At 37.7% G+C, this 20,446-nt stretch overlaps 1 protein-coding gene across 2 annotated transcripts in view; it reads right to left on the reverse strand.

Annotated features, from left to right (window-relative positions):
* Positions 1–20,446, reverse strand: part of luzp1 (leucine zipper protein 1) — a 39,627-nt gene that overhangs the window by 13,388 nt on the left and 5,793 nt on the right. Inside the window, exon 2 of one of the 2 annotated variants that reach the window (XM_079458581.1) lies at positions 15,167–15,296. The exons of the other annotated variant lie outside the window; for it this stretch is intronic. The gene's annotated coding sequence lies outside the window, so the exon portion shown is untranslated. The remainder of the gene's footprint in view (positions 1–15,166; positions 15,297–20,446) is intronic. 2 annotated transcript variants of the gene reach the window in all.

Consider the following 20,446-nt stretch of genomic DNA (forward strand, 5'->3'; position numbering starts at 1 on the left):
AGGAATACTAGGTGGTGTTTAACACTCAAAAACACTAAAGCAAATTCAACTGTTACCATAAATCTTTGTGACTTTGGAAATCTTTTATTGTGTAGCACGGCCCTTAATAACATGTCAATAGTAGGATAAGGCCGCTAAGCAATATTCCTTAGAGTGTAAAAAATGAAAGCATAGTAGAAAGCACATCAACTGATGTACCTCCCCCAACACAGCCTATGTAAGTATAAGCACTGATTTCTTGCCAAGAATTTTGCTGACATCGACACAAATTGCTGACCCTAGTCTCACATCCTCAGGACACTGAATACAATTTAGAATGGCGTACAGGCCAAGGACAGGTCCGGCCACAGCAACGCATACTATAAGGACACTGCTACTTAAAAAGATAACTCATACTTGTGTAGACATTTTTTATTATAAATCTGATGCTCTCAGACACTATGTTCCTACCTATTAAAAGCATTGTTCCAAATCTCATGCACAGTTCGAATAAAGCATACAAGGTTTAATGTCAAATGTATTGGAAGCAGTTTTCAACCGAATACAAAAAACTATGGTAATATTTCTAGTTTTGTTTCGTACACACCCCAAAGTCTTATTAAATATCCCATTAACTACACTTAATGCAGAAGCAGTAGCACCTGGTCCAGATGTAATTGAGCATTTTACACAACTCGGTCAGATTGTTAGACTGGCAGGCCCACCAACAAGGAGACGGGCCAAAGTAATGAGTTGCTGTATGTGGTTTGCAGGAATTCTGTCATAATACTTTCTAAATCCAATAATTTTATGACGTGTGAGGCACTGGCAGAGTACTTCTGGGTTCAGAAAGGAAACAAGTCATTCAGTAAATATACTAGCCAAGTGGGAAAAAGGCCCAGCACATTTAATGCATATTTCCATGAGACATGAAATTCATAATCACTCTAGTAAGGGTCCTTGGGACTATACGCACAAATTATTTGCATGCATGTAAGAGCAAACAGGTATGTGTCTATGTCAAAGATTTAGAACGAACATTGCCAAAGAGAAAAAAAACCGTATGTGCACAGGGGCAGTCGTGGCCTCATGGTTAGAGACTTGTAACCCAAACATTACTGGTTCGAGCCCCAGTACCAGCAGGGATTGTAGGTGGGGGGAGTGTATGATTAGTGTTCTCCTCCGCCTTCAATAAAATTATATATTGTCTGTGAAAGATGTAGGAACAAAATACGTTTGCCCAATCATTGCCCTCGGTTCGATGATAGGTCGTGTACATTTTCAGTCAATGTATTTTGCATCCCACTGTAGACCTGGTGTATGCAGACACCATTCGTCATCAGTGGGTTCACATATGCTGTGGCGACAAAGCGGGAGAATGGCAGGTCAACAGCAGGAACCTAACTTTCCCCTTGTTAAATGTGTGCAAGTTTGCAAGTGGCACTTGCAAAGAACTAACAAAAATAACGACCATCTTAAAGGAATTGTTCACTTTCAACATAAATTTTAATGATAATTAACTCACCCCTGTTGTCATCAAAGATGTTTACGAATTTGTTTCTTGCTTCACAAGTTGAACGTGCAAATACTCAGGCAAACGGCGTTTACAAAAAAAGGAGTTAAAAGGTAAAATCAACGATGTCGAACGATTTTGAACAACCTGCCCTACCAAGGTCAAGCGTGACCTTGTCAACGTATTTACGTATTAGATGAAGTCGTGGACATGCTTTACAGAATAGAGCAGGCAAGCATCTGTGTTTTTTTTCCTTTTGAAAATAACAGATCGTTTCGCTAGATAAGATAATCCTGGAATGTTTTCATCATACACATTACTTTCTTTTCGATTAAAGAAAAAAATGATTATAATCTTGGATGACAACAGGGGTGAGAAAATTATCATGAAAATGTATGATGAAAGTGAACAATTGCTTTAAAAACTCCCAGGACTAAAAAGCTAAACTCCATTTGCGAAACATTCTGGTCCCTGACGGTCAGTTCGCAGGGGTTTCCAGGGGTTTTCTGCTCGGTCTGTTTGCGATAATGTTCCGGAGGTTTCAACAGGAGATGGGTGCGAAATACGGGAAAATCCTGGCCAAAACGGGAGTGTTGATGGGTATTATTACAATCAGTGTTGCTTTTGCACGCTGGAAGCAACTACGAAGATACTTCTGGACAGGTAGGTACATTATGGATTTTTATGGGTTTTGATTGTTGCTTTCGTAGTTTGTGGACCTTTATGTATTACATTGTTACCTCGCATCTAACGGGAACTACTGTATGCTGCATCTAATCCCATTTTAAAGCTGTTGTTTACGTTAGAGGTTTTTGCTATTGTAGTACTGTTTAATTTAATATGCTGAAATATTATAATATATTAACAATGTATTATTCTATATATGTCTACAAATACAAATTAAAGGATTTAATATATTGACAGTTAATATATAGGATAACATATTTTCTTTGTTAGACCCACACAATACGTGGACACTTTGATGCGTAATGTCTTCAGAGCTCAGGATAGACCCCGAAATTTTATTCTACATAATTCTCATTTGTACAACAACCAGTACAGTTCTCGGCTTTCTCTTGAAAGCACCAAGTAAAGGAAAATAAATGAAAACCAGACACAAAAAGAGAAACATCACAGATACTGATGGCACACTTAACTACCTGAATTGAAATACCTCTCTCTCTTGCATTTCATAGTTTATTTCCTCTCGCACACACAGTTTCTCTTTTCCTCTAGAGTTCCACACATGCAATCATGCACCATATCATTAGTCCAAGCCACGCTAAGTGATCCTTCGGCTGCCTGAACATTCTGTTCCCCGAGAGGAAAGGGGAAAAAAGACTTTTCCCTGCACTTGACATGAGTTTGGCGGGGCGGCCTGAAGCTCTTTATCCTCTATAAACATCCCTTACCAAACCCTCAACCCCAGATTTTAGAACCAACAACAGAGAGGGAGCAAATGTAGCTTTGTGGAGATACAAACAATGGAAAAACTATCTGTGATCACTGCAAGGTGAGGCAGCTTTGGCCACACCCTCAAGCATCATGAGTTCAACAATAAACCTTGCGACCAAATGATCTCCCCCATCGCACAAACAAATCCATTCAGATTATTATAGTTGATCATTATAATCATTATAAAAAAGCATTTGAAATAAATTAAAAAATGGCATAACCTCTTTTAAATATCTGTTCACTAATGCATGTTTTTAATCGTGGTCTGATAATACATATGCTAAAAAAACAAACACACTGGATTGAGATAAATGAAAGAGAGACCATCATGTGTTTGGCCTCTTCTGAACTTGTCCTGTTCTTGCAGAAACTGACAAGCCACAAAAAAGGAACTTTTGTGGCAACTTGAAGCATGGAGCAGCTTTTTTTAGATTTTCATCCATTAAAGTGAAAACCAGCCTATAATGTTCAGGTTTTTGTTTGCCCTTGCGGTGTTTGCCCTTGCAGTCATGTCATTTTCTTGATTCTCTCACCGCTTTTGGAGAAATAGAAAAGTATGGACAGGAAGTTGCATGTCTTAGTGGGACAGTGTGTCTGAACATGCCGACACGAAGCAGTGCAGCTACCAGGCTGCCTTGAAATTTTGCTTTAATTCAACGTAAAAATCCAAGTTTTTACATGAATTTGATGCAAAATTGTTGATAACTAATATTTTAAAGTCTAATAACCAAAAAATTAAGGCAACCAGGTTACTTCATTTTTGAAGTAAAATTTGTTTACATTGCTGTGTTTAATATAAAGACATGCTACACACAGGATTGTTTGGACTAGGAGTACGGTTGTGTGATTAATTGAAATCGATTCATAATTGTGATGTGAATCGGATCGGGGAAAAAAAGGAATAGGAATCGGATACTTAAGATTAAAATGACAATTCCTCTTATCAATTCCTGTGTGCACATTTTCAGAAAAGTACACATGTTGATCTGCTGATATCTCGATAAAAGCCCTTATGAAAATATACAAAATTTTTACTATAGTAAGCATAGTTTAACTATAGTATTTGCATTAAAAAGCACAGGAGCCACAAATTAACCATAGTTAACTTTCATTAAAGTTACTACAGTTTAACCATGATCTAGTTCAGCTATGATAATACAAATTATAATAAATCATAAAAATGTTGATCTATGTGTATATATACACACAAAACCGTGCTCATTAAAATATATATATATATATATATATATATATATATATTTTGCAAACAAGTCAATAAGCTGGCCCGTTAACACTTGCGCCTGGCTAAAATCAACCTATATATGTAATATTTTAATCATTAAGAAGTAATCCAATTCTGTATTTTGATCAAACTATCTATTGGATGAAAAGGCACAGCATCTGCTACTAGAAGGTAGTAAAAGGGTCTACTGTTGTTAAGGGCATGTTGTACTTAATCTATTTACAGTGTTTACTGCACACTATAGAGAATACTGAGCTGAAACTTGACTTACAAAAATTGTATTGCAAATCGAATCGAAATCGCTATATCTGCCAGAAAAATTGCAATAAGATATTTTTTCCAAAACCGCACAGCCCTAGCTTGGAGTCAAAAATAAAAAATTACAAGCCTCATTTTAGCCCCATAAAACTTAATGAAAATACAAATCGTTCAAAAAGAGTAGCACATGTAATGCATAACGCACAGACAAATGCATGCAAAGCAAAATTCAGATGTGATCCGACTCATTTTTGGTTGGCTAGCTGGAATCCATCATAAAAGAAAAACTCGAACGCACGATATGCCGCATAACATCCACGCCAAACAAACAGGAAAATCTGAAAAAGAGGTAAAATGCACAGGTTGGCCAGGTACTTGGGCAGTGTGCGGTTATTTGAATTTGGTGGAGATGTTAAGTCTCGACAGTGTGTGTGTGTGTGTGTGTGTGTGTGTGTGTGTGTGTGTGTGTGTGTGTGTGTGTGTGTAATTCCGTTTTAATTATATGTGCATTTCTAAGAATACAGTTTAGATCCCTATAAAGCAGGTATACTACATTTCACTGCCGTATCGAAAAAGTTGCATGCTGTGTCAGTTTATTTATGAATGCTAAACTGCAAAGTATTTGTCCTGAGAATCAGCAGATTTAATACATTGCGCAATTTACTGAAAGTTAAAACTGTGCATAATTGCTATTTACAGTCATCCAAGGGTTGAAACAAAACCGTTTATGAGTGTGTTTTGTACAACACATTGTGGTGCCGCATAACAGCTGTCGGGAAAGTGTGCGCCGTGACTAAGTCTATACCTTCTGCCTGTCTGTTTGAAAATCATTAAGCCAAAAGTCAAGTCGTATGAAAGAGAGATTACGTTTTTTATTATTAGTTATGGCAGTGTAAACAGGAAGGGCAAAGTTAAGCAACTGAATGAAACAATGCCTAAAAATTACTTACTAATGTCTTCACACACACAAAACAATCGTTCAAAAATGAGAGACATTCTTTAGAACGGAATTGTGTCTAATGCCTGTTACGTTTCACTAGGTAAACAAGTGTAACAATGACGTAAAGATTAAAGGTGGATCTTCAGGCTGGACTGTGTGTGTTTGTGTATTTGGGTGTCTCTTCCCGAAAATCTTATCTCTAAAGATATAAACAAATAGAATGACTAGAGACAAGAGAGAGAGAGTATACTTAAAGTAAAGTACATCAAATAACCTGGAAACCACTTCTCACATCCTGGTCTCAATCTGCATGACCCAGAATATAAAAGGTCTGCTTTGTATATAAATGTGACCTGCTTTAGCTTTCACTGCTCAGGGATTACAGCAGAACTACAACACGCTCCAGCACTACTCGAAATAAATCCGGAAATATTACCATCCAAAATAAGAATCAGGCCTCAGGAAATCCAAACAAAGTCTCCTAGCTCAGCTAGACCTGAACTGTAGGAAAAATACAACTCTGAACAGACAAAACCACACAGCCACAAAAATAAAACACGATTAGGTTATTGATTGATTGTGACTGACATAAAAAAATCATTCTGAACAAAGTTCAGATTCCAAAAACCAAACCCTGGCAACAGAGGTACAGCAAAACACAACACAATCAGAAGAGTTGGCAGAAAACACATGGCAGGTACAGAATTGCGAACAAGGTACAAGAACATGTTATGCCAACAATGTACAACAGAGCAATACTGAGGCAGTTCTAAATTCCTGAACGAAGGCACCCCAGGTCAATAAAATTCCCTATAAGGACTTGAAAGTGAACGTCTAATTTCTGCAGCACTAGCATGACCAAACAACAATGCTAAGGTAATTCCCTCCATCTGCCATTGGTCAGCCAAACAGTCCTGCCATTGGTTATTTAAAGTCTTTTGTATCTCTCCAAATCATCAACACATTAATTAACATTTTAAAATAAGAGTTTTATCTTACCCGTAATCTTATAAATGGTTCTTGACAAAGAAGGAAAGTTTACTTGAAACACTGACTGGCAAATACAGTAAGTCATCTCATATTGTTTGAGCTATGAGCATACATGACATCTCAAATCATTTGGACTGTTGAAAAGAGGGATACTTCTACTTTCAGCTTTCAGAATATTTTTGACTTGGCCCAGTGCAATTCAGGAAACTACCCAGAACACCCTAGCCACCATGTTTCCTAGTAATGCCCTAGTTTATACTGATGGTGGTCATGACGGGTTTGTTTTCTTACATGTTTACAGTGGTCCAGTATTAATGATGGTTAACACTGTGAAAAGTGTGTTTTATGTTTCCTATGGTGAAAACAAGGTAATCTAAGGTACGATACTGTTAAGCATTAGTTAACATATCCAGAATTTGTGTGTGAGGAGGAAATGGTTGGTTAATGTGTGTATGGTCCCAGAGTCCATCTGAACCCTTTGTGAGTGACTTCCTCTAAACCCGGCGCCACTGTTCCTTCCCTCTACACACACACACACACACACACACACACAGCAAAACTATGAAGTATAGGGCTCATGTTTTGTGTGGGTCTCATTCTCAGTGTGATCCTGCTGCAACCAGACACACAATACTCACTTTCCCTCTCCCATTGTAAGGGCACACTCCAGTTTCTCCTCATCTAAATATTTAACATCAGCTGATTGATTGTCCATGACGTTCATAAAAAACATAACACAGGCCGTTTTAATATTAATACAAAAATATTTGCATGTTTGTTTGGGTTAACTTTGCAACTTTACTTTAGGCAAAAATGTCTTCCCACAGATTTGGTAAATGGCAAAACCTCTCTTTGAAGTCATTTGGGGATGTAGAGTGTTCTAGTCAACTTTGAAAGATGCTAACCGAGGTAAACAAAGATTTGCAAGATGAACACATACACACACATACTGTATACACACACTCAGATAATTTGTGGTGCTCTGTTGCAGGTCTTTCTTCTTTCTGCTGTACCATGTTTTTCACTTTCTTCTTCCATTTGGTTTCTGTTCTCATCACAATTATGTGTTATTTCAAAGTAATGTGTGTTACTGACAGAGGGAGAAAGAGAGAGAGAGGAAACCACATCTTCATCAAGTAATGCAGGAAGAGCCAACACTTTTTTATAAATGTACAATGGCTGAAGACACTTTAAAATTTGTAAATCAGCCATTGAGTTCAGTGGATATCGGTCCACCAATGTGGAGAAAAGTCAAAATCAGAAATTTTACCAGAAAAAAATAATTTTACACCGCCATTCTTTAATAGACTTTATATCACGGCTCGTTGGGATGCTTGATTCTGATTGGCCAGTCGCCACATTGGAAGGTTCTTTATTCCCAGATAACAACCGCTCAAAACTAACAACACACGGTAACCCGGATGCAGCAATTCATTTTGACATTTAATTTGTCAAAAAACCTATGTATTTGAATTAAGTATGACATTATATTTACAAATGATAAAACCAAATTGCCTGTTCGTGACATTTGAAAAATGTTTACATCAAAAAAAAATCGCTTATAAAATAGTTCAAATTGACATTTCATGTCCAGTTGTTTACTTATGTAACAAGTAGCCGTGTAATAAGCGGAATAATGTCCAAGCATCCGGCTGTTATTGTGTAATACGTTTACATTTATGCATCTGGCAGATGCTTTTCTCCAAAGCGACTTACATTGCATTATCTTATACATTTGTTTCTAAGTATGTGCAATCCAATGGGATCGAACCCACGACCTTGGCGTTGTTAACGCCATGCCACTGAGCTACAGGAAACCTAGAAAAGCCAGCTGCCAGTACATTACTCAGTTAAGTCACAAATGCAGAATGAAAGACTCCTCCAACAACATTCGATTGGACAAACTGTCATCTGTATTTTTGACGTTTTCTTAACTAAAACACTTAATTTAAATTGAAGCACAAAAACACTGAAGCTGAAACGTACCAGAGCACAAACGATCATCATCTCCATAACTTCCATTTCAGAAGCCCATGGTACATCTGAAGCCTGTTTTGCTCTCTTGGTCTCATGTTGTACGGAAGCCCATTTCCTGTATGTGATTAGAGAGGGGCTCATGGTCCAGAGAATTTTCTCTCTTTGTTGTTGTTGTTTTGTCTGCGAGTGAAGGAAAGGAATGCCCCGAATTAAACACGAGGAATGCGGGACGCCCAAAGAGGTAAGAGGTTAAAAAGATGGCATGTACGAAAGAGCGCGAGTGCATGAGAGTGCAAAGGCAAGAAAAAGAAAGAGTAAAAGACAACCCAGGGGAGGGAAGAGCGAGTGGATAGATTAAGGAGAAGAATAGAGAAACGCTGTAACATCTTTGGAATCTCGTTTTTATTGTCTACTGGCACATTAGGCTGGCAGCTGAATGTTTTCATGTTCGTATTTTCTGACAGATAGGAATGCTGAATAAAACGCCTGCGTCCTTTCTGAGTCCAACCTGAAGAACGTGTTCTGAAATGTGTTCTTACACACAAAGTCTGTGCGACATGCAAAACACTCACACCCATCTCATGATGAATTAGCCTGATTTCAAATGACAGACTGCCTTCACAACTGGATGAGCAATTTGTGAAGATGCCGGTAAAGAAGACGAAAAATGATTTGAAACTACAGCTTTCAAGTGAACGACCAAGTCTGCGTGGAATATGCAATGTGTTGAGATGGTCAACTAGTTGTACAACTAATCAGTTAGTCAGGTCGACTAGTTTGTCTAGATATAGTCTTTGATATGTAAATAATACCAGAATGTTGCTATGCAACAACAATAAAGATCAGCTATAACAATAATGAAAGGTGCTGCGCAAAAATATGAATATGGTCACAGCTGTACAAAATAATAATAAAAGCATTCAGGGCCACAACTGAATATATAAATGTATACACACATAAGTTATTCTTATATTAGGATAAATACATTTTATGCTTATATATTTTTATACTTTTATTATATAGATCTATATATTTTTATTTAATCGTGAGTAATCACATTAATAATAAAGAATAAAAGTTGTGTTTGTAAACTGTATAGGTTTGTGTACTGTGCATAATACATTCTGTTTTTATAAACACATACACACACATGTATACATAATTAGGAAATATTTACATTTAGGTATATTTACATGTATTTACTTATTTATATTTACCAATAAATTAAAATTATTATTTAGCACTACCTGGTCATGTAGATATGTATGTCCCGTACAACATTAGGAAAATTAGACCTTTCCTATCAGAGCTTGCTGCGCAAAGTTAGCTCGAGTTAGCTCTAGTACTGTCCAGGCTGGACTATCGTACCTACTGTCCAGACTGGCTTTGCACCTTGCACAACCAAAACTCTATGGCACATAGACATTGCTGCCCTTTTGTTGCACTGATTTTTCCATTGTTATGCCTCATTTTTAGGTCGCTTTGAATAAAAGCATCTGCTAAATGACTAAATGTAAATATATTATGCAAACACAAACTTTTATTCTGGATGTGATTAATCGAAATTAAACATTTGACAGCCCTAATATTTGTATATACTAATTTACGCATGTAAGTCTGAGGATACCAAAATAGCTTTATTAAATTGATAGTTCACCAAAATAAAACTTCTGTCATCATTTACTCATCCTCTTGTCATTTCAAACCAGTATTACTTCACAAAAACATAAAAAAAGATATTTTGAAGAATGTCGTTAACCGAACAGTGACGGCACCCATTGACTTGCATTGTTTTTTTCATTTGTTGCAATTGAAGTGAAGGGTTGCCGACGGTGTTCAATGGCCAACTTTCTTTAAAATATCTTCTTTTGTGTTCTGCAGAAGAAAGAAAGTCATACAGGTTTGACATCACAAGAGGGTGAGTAAATGATCACAGAATTTTCTTTTTTCAAGGACAAGTCTAGGTATAATCCATGTTAAGCATGTGGCTCTGTAGGAATACTGGATGAAATGCGAGTTAAAGACCGAGGGGAGAACAAGAGGAATGGCAAGCGTAAATGTTACTAGAGAGATTCCTGAATTCCGTCCTTATATGGCCTGAAAAAGAGTCTTTCTCCCCAAATCCATCTGGTTGGCATGAACTAAAAACCCAATACCAGCAGCCCAAACAGATAAAACAACTTCAATTAGGCAACATTTCCCTGAAAGAGAGAAAGAGCAGAGACCGAAAACAAATGTCATCAAAGTGGGTGGGCGTTTAATATGCTTGACCTTTGACAGCATTTGCTCACTCTTGACTTTGGGGAAGAAACTAAAATGGATCAAAAGAGTTGCTTGTATGTATGGTATGTTTGTGCAGACCTCTCCAAACAGCCCTAAGTAATTGGGTGGACATATACATGGACACAAAACACACATAGACAGAATTTACCAGGAGAGCTGGGACAGTTACTTGGAATACAGCAAAAAGAAAAGAGAAGCAATAAAGGAAAATAAAACAGTCTCAGAATCCCTATATTGATAAACTATAATAGACAGAGTAACACTTCCCATACAATTTACCTTATCATCCAGTAAAGTTACTGGGAATTCTGATCGACATCAGGAGTTGAGCCGCTCTTTCAGACTATTTGGACAAAACACTCCTTAAAAGTCTTTGATATGTAAACAGAACAGCTTTTACTATTTCTGCCCGCAAATGTATGCGTCTATGTGCTTTTAGGACAAAGGCATAGAATTCCTCCGGAAAAAGGCACCAATCCCTCGGCAGGAGGCTGTGTCCATATCCTATTATGGGCGGGAAATGAGTCAGACCAGAGTCATCTTGATATAGTTCCAGGCAGCACAGCTGACAGCTCTGAGCCGCGAGTACAAACTGAATGTAATGATAATTGTGAACTGACTGATTGCGCCATTTATAAGAGACTGATGACTGGACTGTTTGTCGTATGACCAGAATTTGACATCTTGAGACAGAGTGAGTCTGTGTCTATCAAAAATATGACTAAGAATTTTAAGAACAGACATTAATAAGCTGTAGGAAATTGTTACCATTCCATTCCAATACTTTAGAGATCCAATAAAATCCAAATTGTGGCTTTTCGTACCACCTGCACCCAACTTGCAAGTAGAAAATCATTCATGCCTGACACCATCCTATTGGCTTTAAAAAAACAAGTAAATCCTTATTTGAGTTTGAAAAGATATTCATCACAAAATAATTACACACCTTAGAAGTGCTAAGACATCGCAAGCAGACTTTATGACAGATTAACAGCAGGTTTTGTAAATGACACAGTGTGGTATGGAATTCATTGAACAAACCACATTATAAATGCAGGTATTGATTTTTCTACTATAAATATCATGATTAAACTAATGACAGGGAAGAGAACCCATATATAACGGAACCAGCCCGACAAAACAGACTTTGATCTAGCCACAGTGACGTCAGACATGTAAGTGAATGTATTATTTCAAATGGTTTGAGAAAATATTAGGACTGGTAGCAAAAGACTAAACAAAAAATGATGAGAAAATGATGAGTGAGAGTTTGTAAGCATGTGTGTGAGAAGGAGAGTTGATGTGTCGTTGTGTGTGTCTGTGTACAGTCAAACCTCAAGTAAAATCCCACTCTTCGGAGAACAGACCTGAGTTGGTTCCAAACCCCTTTAAACTTCTCTAAAAGTCTGGTCAGAGAGGCCTTAAAGGGATAGTTCACCCAAAAATGAAAATTCTGTCATCATTTACTCACCCTCTTCTCATTTCAAACCTGTATGACTTCCTTCTGCAGAACATATTTTGATGAATGTTTTTAACCCAACAAGGAACGGCACCCATTGTCTTGCACTGGTTTTGTACCCATACAATAGAAGTGAATGGTTGCCGCTACTGTTCTGTTGCCAACATTCTTCCAAATATCTTCTTTTGTATTCCAAAGAAATTCATACAGTTTTGAAATGATAAGAGACCGAGTAAATGATGACAGAATATAAATTTATGGGTGAACTATCCCTTTAACTAGGGAATCTAACAGACTGACACTAGAAAGTCCATGCTGCTTTGTAACTGCGAAATTGAGAATTTCTGAAAAAGTGGGAGAGCGCGAGAGGCAGAGGTACAGAAAAAGTTAGAGCCTGCAATATGTAAGCCTGTGCATTCTTGTCTGAGAACATGTATATTTTCACTGATCACAGAGGAAAATAATCCAGCACAGGAGGGCTATGAGATCGCATGCTTGTGGAGAGAGAGGGAGTGTGAGAGAGAGAGACAAGCTTAAACAAGCATTAACAACCTCAAAGTGATCCAAACCAGAGCTTTTCGAGTGCACTGAACTTGAAGACACGGCAATATATAAGCCCAGACTCTAGAAATAAGAAAAGCATACGTAGAGGCATCTCCGATTGGGTTTAAAATAAGTCTTCAAAATCCAGGACTTCAGTACGATGCCACATCACAGTTTTTGTTTTTTCTTAGTGTAGACAGTTTTTTAGATTTGTTTTTTACAAGTGTAGTCAGAATAAGTAATTGATCTCAATACTTTACATGGCGAGGAAACTATCCTGCTCCTTGTGACATTAGTGGTTACTGGTTTGAGAGCAGCAAGTTTAAAGTACCAACACAGAACCAATTTTTCCAACCCAGAACCACCATTTCTTCTGTGGAAACATGCGGAACAGGGCCAGGAGGCCTCTGGCTCCATCACCAGCACCATGTCAGTGGAAATGGGGTATGAAAGCAACAGCAAGCTCTAATTTTATTGGATAACACAAGCACTGAAGCCTCTAGCTAACGTGCCTACAATTCATCAAAAGTTAATATGCTCTTAAATCAGCGAGAACAAGTTGTACTATACATGCGCTACAAATAATCAGCTAGAAGAGCCCTGCTGACATTCAATCAGGCGAATCAAAATGAATCGGTTGAACATTGTGCCTAAAGAGCTTTCACATCCAAGAAAAAAGTAATTACAGAATGTCCGATGTGCATAACAGTCATATATTTATTTTACTGTTCTTGAACAATGCGGTGATACTTTCGACCTCCCATGTCTCTTTTTGTGCACTCTCTTGCATCTTTACAAACTTGATGCAATTACAATTCGTGTCTCTTTTTCACGTGTCTCTTTTTCTGCATGTTCTTTCATCTTTTTTACACATACAATTATGACATGGGAAAAAAGTTTGAGTCATTTACATATTACATATTGTAATTCTGATTAATCTCTATAAAAGTTCAATAAAATGCACATTCGAGTATTTTAACGTAACGACTACAGGGCTCCAAACATTATTTACTAGGAGCACCGTAGCCCATAAATCTGTGAAATCTGCAGAAATGTAAATATGTGTAAAGGTGTTAAAATAGTTTTAAAATACTATCCGTCTATGCATTTAACTGCATGTGACAGTGGTTCGGTTCTGCTCATCATATAAAAAGAGGAAGAGCTAACAGAGAAGCTTAAAGGGCTGAGTTAAGAGACTGTTTAAACTCTGAATACACTAGAACAACCAACAGAAAACGTGCATGTCATATTTTATTGTTTATAGTGTTAAAGCAAAACGAATACGCTCTTTATACGCTCTTATGATGATTTTATTGTGTATTAAGGACACTTTTCCTCATGTTCACAACACAATGTAAAAAACTTAACTCATTCATTCTCGTTGTGAACGGATTGGAAATGATTCACCGCTGTGTCAAGTAATCAACGGATAAATGGCATATTCCACACTCCTCCGGTTAGTTTAGTTTAAACCGCCTCAAATATCAAATTGTTCGTCCTCGGGGCTAAAATAATCCATCACAGCAAAGAGCAAATCGTAGTAATTCACTCACACTGTGTCTGAAACTTGCCAATGGTGAGCTGAGCTGTGACCGACATCAGAATCGGAAACATCAGTCACCCAGCCGCGCAGCTCCAGACTCTCACAAGTAGATTGTGACAATAATTATAATAATCATCTTCATGGCAACCATAATCATAATCACAATTGTATTTTAAATTGTACTGGGCAGTTTTTAATGATTGCTTTTACCTACTTTGTTTTATGGCTATAAAGCAAGCTTCTTGCACAGAGAAGAGTGTTTCGTGAATTGTCTGGGATTGAATTTCTCATGTTTTCTGCTTACACGCTACTTCCTGTTTCAGAGAATCTGCACTTCTCTTCCCTCCTATAACTGCCCAGAGCACTGGGCCCACCACAGCACAGGATTTATGAAAACCAGCTTCAAGATGTTGATACAGGTGCCTGGCCCAGCTCTCTTTCTGTCTTTCTACTACTTTGATTTCTGTCTTTCTACTACTTTGATTTCTGTCTATCCATCTAGTTTTGTTTCCCATGTACTCTAGAGAAAGATCTCTACACACCAGACATCACAGTGAAAATTCCTTTTGCTCAGAGACAGAATAGATAACCCCAGACTTAAAACTGTCAATAGAGTTTGTTCAACAAACAAAAAAGGCTGACTCTCTATTCAGCTCTTTAGTCCTGTAGACCCCAGACAGATTGACAGCTCTAAATCCCATTACCTCGTCACAAATTGACAGGAAGTGGGGCGGTCAGCGTGCATGCGCCATGTGTGCATCGTACATTTCTATGTGGGTCACTAGCCATCACAATGATGTCCGAAACCCTGGCCTGATGCCATGAGCTTTGTCACAGCTACCATGACATTGATGTTTATTTAAATCTGCAGGGGCTCCTTTAAAAAGATAAGAACATTCTTATTGCAGTGATACAGAGAGATGGGCAAAAGGGGGATGGTTCACACAAAAATAAAAATGTTGTAAATTTTGTCATTTACTCACCCTCATGTCGTTTAAAACTTGAATATGACTACTTTTTGTAGAAATGTCTCAAATTGTGGTTTTGTGTTCATTCAGTGGAAGTCAATGTTGTTTGGCAACCAACGTTCTTAAGAATATCTTCTTTCATGTTCTGCAGAAGAAAGTAATAGAGTTTAGAATGACAGGGCTATTTAAAAAAAATGTTGGGCTCTATCCCTTTAACAAAGCACAAAACACGGTCCAAACTTCCAGAAAACAGCCTAAACTTGACCACCTCTAAAATACATCAAAAAGCTAAGTTGGTATCTAAAAATAAAAGGTTGGCGTTTGATTTTCTTAGTGTTTCATGCATTCTGACTTATTTACAGTGTTAAACATGCATATGACGTAGTATTTCTGTGCTCGATACACTCTCCCAGTATTTGAATGGGTCTCTGAATGTTTTTTTCGAACATGAAAATTTGTTTAATAACAACTGTTCTTAGTCCCTTATTGGGCAATTCTCCCAGAAATGCCCACCCTCCGCAAGGCGAAAACAATTGCCCGCCCATGCTAAAACTACACAGCATTTAAAATACATAAGAAACCAATGTCTAAACCAACGTCTCCAAAGTAGCTACACAGAAGATAATGTTTAAACAATCTCAAACCCAGACAGCTTCAAACATAATAGAATGAAGTGTCTAAACAACGTACATAACAGAATAATATAGGATAAAAAAAACTAATTTACAAATCAAGTCAACTTGTTTTTTTCTCACTTTACACACAAACCAAGCACAAAGACATCGTCATTGCTACAAATTTCTATATCACAGAAAACCACCAATCTGCTCCAATGTCTCTAAAAACCCAGAGCTTGATTTATGGCCAAACACAAACGCTATTTCTTTCTTTCAGGGACAAATGCTTGTTTAAGTTACTTTCAAGTCCTCTGCACAGACACGAATTCTGGGTATCACATCAGACATGTACAATGCTCTTCCACAGCACCTCACTGTATAAGGGGCCAAAAAGTGGGCCTTAAAGCGAGCTGGAATGGCTTCTAAAATATGCTAACTATGCCCCCTTTCCCCCTCTTCCTCCCCAAAGATGAGGTCCATCCCAACTTAACCATCCAACCCAGAGCATTCCTGTGTTCTTCAGCCATTTTAACAAAACACTCGGCACACACAGCGAGTAAGACGTCAAACACATTAATAACACAACTTTCCACTCAGCTGACCCAGACAACCCTTTTAAGGGCAAGTGGTTCAGATTTCTCTTTTCATTAAGTTCCAAAAATACCTCAGCAACAGAGGGAATAAGAGCAGGGAAGAGAAATTATTTCGCTGCCTGGTTTGAATTGACAACTTGTGGCTTTGATGACTAGAAAAGCAAACGGGCCTTACAGACTTGGACGGACCTGATCAAATCCCACTGAGGCCACAGCCAGAAAAAATATGAGCCAGCCTACAGAACCCAGAACGCAAGTAATGTGACATAGGAATTCACAAGAAATATATTTCAACTCTTTCTTCTCTTCACCGCAGCGGAATTGAAGATCAAGAGGCAACACTCCCGAACCGTTCAATTTTATCCTGTCCATTGTAGGCCTGAAGATCCTAAATAGTCTTGTTTTCATGAGAAAACATCAACAATATCGTTAGTACTTAATCAATCATAAACACACCAATCCAGATGGTGAAAGACTGAAAGTATATGTTTTCCATCTAATCTTGGAAGACGTCCTGAATAAGTTGTCGACACCAAAACAGAAATGGACAACAAAACATGTTCCATTGCTTCTGAGATCTTACGTTTTGGTTGTTTTTTCATTTGTTGTGATGCTTAATCTTCATTTATAGTATTCTCTTCACATTGAGAGGTCTAAAAAGCTAATGGAAACAGTCTTTTCCATTGCCTTGCATGTGTAAAAGTAAAAGTAGAACACGTTTCACAAGTTTCAGGCATGAAGTCTGAACAGGAAGCGACATGCAGGGCAAAGTTTTCAAGCTTCAGAACTTTCACTCCAAACTTTCCCTACCACATGTTCATTACATAACAAACTCAGAAATATTTCTACAATCTATAGTTTGAAAGCAGAAACGTGCTTTCTATCGGAGATAAAGTACACCGAGAACCGAAAAAGACAAGGCCTGCATCTGCCTTAGCTTAACTTTATCAATGTGTTTGCACAGTTCACAGTAATACAGCCTCTAAGAAAAGATAGCGAAGTATAACTGTCCTCAAATAAACCAAACAGCAGACACAAAGACTTTGTTGCTGGTGCATTTTGCTGTGAGAGTAAAGACAAAGGATGTGTGTCGTGCCACAGACGGGATTGATCTTGATGTACTGCCTTACAGTGCTTTGCTGAATCATCTCCTGTGTAGACTAAAGCATGAATGCTGTCAGCCAATCAGAGGAAGGAGATGCAGCTGACACATTCTAAACACAGACAGTACTTCAAACTGCCAATCAAATATTGTGTTCCTATTAGCTATCCGTGCGATGTCCCTCAGAGCAATGCATTAGGCTGTCACAGGAATTTGCATTTAGCATCTGTAAAAACATTCTTGTCTGTTTCCAAGACACTTCTCCAGGGATTTCAAAGGACATATTTAAGCACAAATTTTTAAGCATATGGCTTAACACAACCATAATGTCTGACCACAAATTATTGATAAAAGTTCATTTAAATCCATTCTATTTAACGGTCCAATGTGTACATTTTTTGGAGGATCTATTGACAGAAATGCAATATAATATTCATAATTCCATCTTCAGAGATGACCTTACATAATGAAGCGTTATGTTTTAATTAGCGTAGAAAGCTGTCTACATCCACAGTGGTTTCCCTTACATGGAATTTCACCATGTTGTTTCAACAGTAGCAGAAATAAGCGGCAGGTCCTGTGTCAGCCACCATAGTGCTTTGAAAGGGAGGGAGGGGGTGGAGTGAGCCTTTGGTTGCAATTCGCAACCTCACTGCAAGATGCTTCTAAATTGCATGAACTTGACCTTTAAAAAAGAACTGTACCAACATGTAGCAGTAAGTTGTCAAGTTACGTAAATGTCTTAAACTATGGTGTAGTAGTCAACAGGCTTTCTTTGTTCACTTGCTGTTCTTGCTGTTCCTAAGGTGTTTTCAATGGGACAAGCGAGATCTCTGCCAAAAAAACAAATGCTGCACTGAACAATTACACACCCCAGATCCCAAACCAAACAGCAAAGCCCCGGCCACGCTTCCAGTCCAAACCACACCCACTGAGCCTTTGAAATAAGACTGGCTTGAGTACAAAATTGAACACACTGTCAATAAAATAGGATTGAAAGAATGATCTGTCAATGTCAAAGGTCATTATTATTCAACATGCAAACAATCAATTGCCCCAAGCACATTTACATAAATCCCAACACAATAACCCATGGATGGAAAAAGATGAAGATCAGGGCAGACTAATCCAATACAGAAGCCCCAAAACTCATAAAACATGTACACACTCATTTGGCTGTTGCTGCCCTTTAAAAAGCATAATAGTGACAGCAGATGTTCACGATAAAGGAAACCCTCCTGTAGGTTTTATTTGTCAGTTTTAAGTACAGTAATGAACAGTAATAGAAGATGATGGTTCACAGTGTCAGACTGTAGGATAAGACGGGCTGTGTTGCCCGGGTCGCGCTTAGGTCAACTGCACATTCAATTGCAGGTGCATGCGCAGACAATGCATACATGTGTGACTGTCATATTTCTCTGGCTGCACAATGTATACATTTTCAACTAATTTCCAAAGACAGATGACAACCTAAAACATAATAAGTTATAGTAGAAACAACATTTAGTGACAGAAGGGGTTCGTTCATCATTTGGTCAATAGCATACAAAGCTACGTAGACAGCAATGGGGCCCGTCAGCTAAAACTAAAGTTCATGCATCAGAGAGACTGTGTGGAGAAAGGGGAGGGAGAAACAACCTTGTTCTCTGCCCATGTCTGAACCTCTCTGCTGGGCTGGAAATCAGGTCAGTGTAGGGCCTGAGAGTCCCGGTGTGTTTCCATGAGGATTGTGAAAATGGGTTAATTCTAAATGGAGCAGTGGCATTTATTTTTATTTTCAAAATTTAAACAATCATATCTTCGCTGTTATTTAAAAACCTTGAAATTTTCAAAAAAAGAAATTCATTATTAAATGAATACTGGGTTGACAAGGCAGACAAGCATTTTTTTACATTTTTTACTTGTTAGATACAGTGACAAACAAAGGATTTATGGCAACAAAAAGAAAATTGTGAAATATACAAGGTTTGAGAAGGACAGCAACAATATATACACAGGGGGAATTCTAGGTTTTCAAGATTAGGGGAGCTCAGCCTCCAATGAAGTGTGTGTGTGTGTGCGTGTGTGTGTGTGTGTGTGTGTGCGTGCGTGCGTGCGTGCGTGCGTGCGTGCGTACTCTACAAGCACCACATACTGTACATTACTAAAATAAATAATTAAGAAAGAATATGCAGAATTAAGACAAGTTATTGTTATTAAAATTAATATCACATTAATCTATCAATCTGCAACATCTATAATTCAAAATGACAACAACAGCCACAAATCCATATAATAAATGTCACAATCACCTGCTGACTCATTATTTAGTACAACCAGAATTCCGGAAAAGTTGGGACGTTTTTTAAATTGGAATAAAATGAAAACTAAAGGAATTTCAAATCACAAGAGCCAATATTTTATTCACAATAGAACATAGAAAATGTTTAAACTGAGAAATGTCACACTTTTATCAACTAAATTAGCTCATTTAAAATGTCATGCCTGCTCCAGCAACTCATAGCCTCAATGCCCAGACGTCTTCAAACTGTTTTGAAAAGAAAAGGAGATGCTACACCATGGTAAATATGCCCCCGTCCCAACTTTTTTGAGTCCTGTAGCAAGCATTAAATATTAAATGAGCTAATTTAGAGGATAAAAGTGTAAAAATTCTCAGTTTACAAGTGATCTGTTATCTATATTCGATTGTGAATAAAATATTGGCTCATGTTATTTGAAATTCCTTTAGTTTTCATTTTATTCCAATTTAAAAACATCCCAACTTTTCCGAAATTCGGGTTGTAGAAGGAATAACTTGATATGATGTTACCCTGGAATTCATTCTGATTAGCCTGACACCAATATCAACATTATGTTTTAAATTAATAATACAAATACTGAAAAACAACAAGGAACAACACAGTCACACCAGGCTGCCCGTCGTCTTTCCGGGGCTCTCAAAACTCTCTATAACTAGGTGCAGAAAAATAAAAACATGCACTTC

Source organism: Barbatula barbatula (assembly GCF_947034865.1).
Source record: "Barbatula barbatula genome assembly, chromosome: 6".
Classification (NCBI taxonomy): domain Eukaryota; kingdom Metazoa; phylum Chordata; class Actinopteri; order Cypriniformes; family Nemacheilidae; genus Barbatula; species Barbatula barbatula.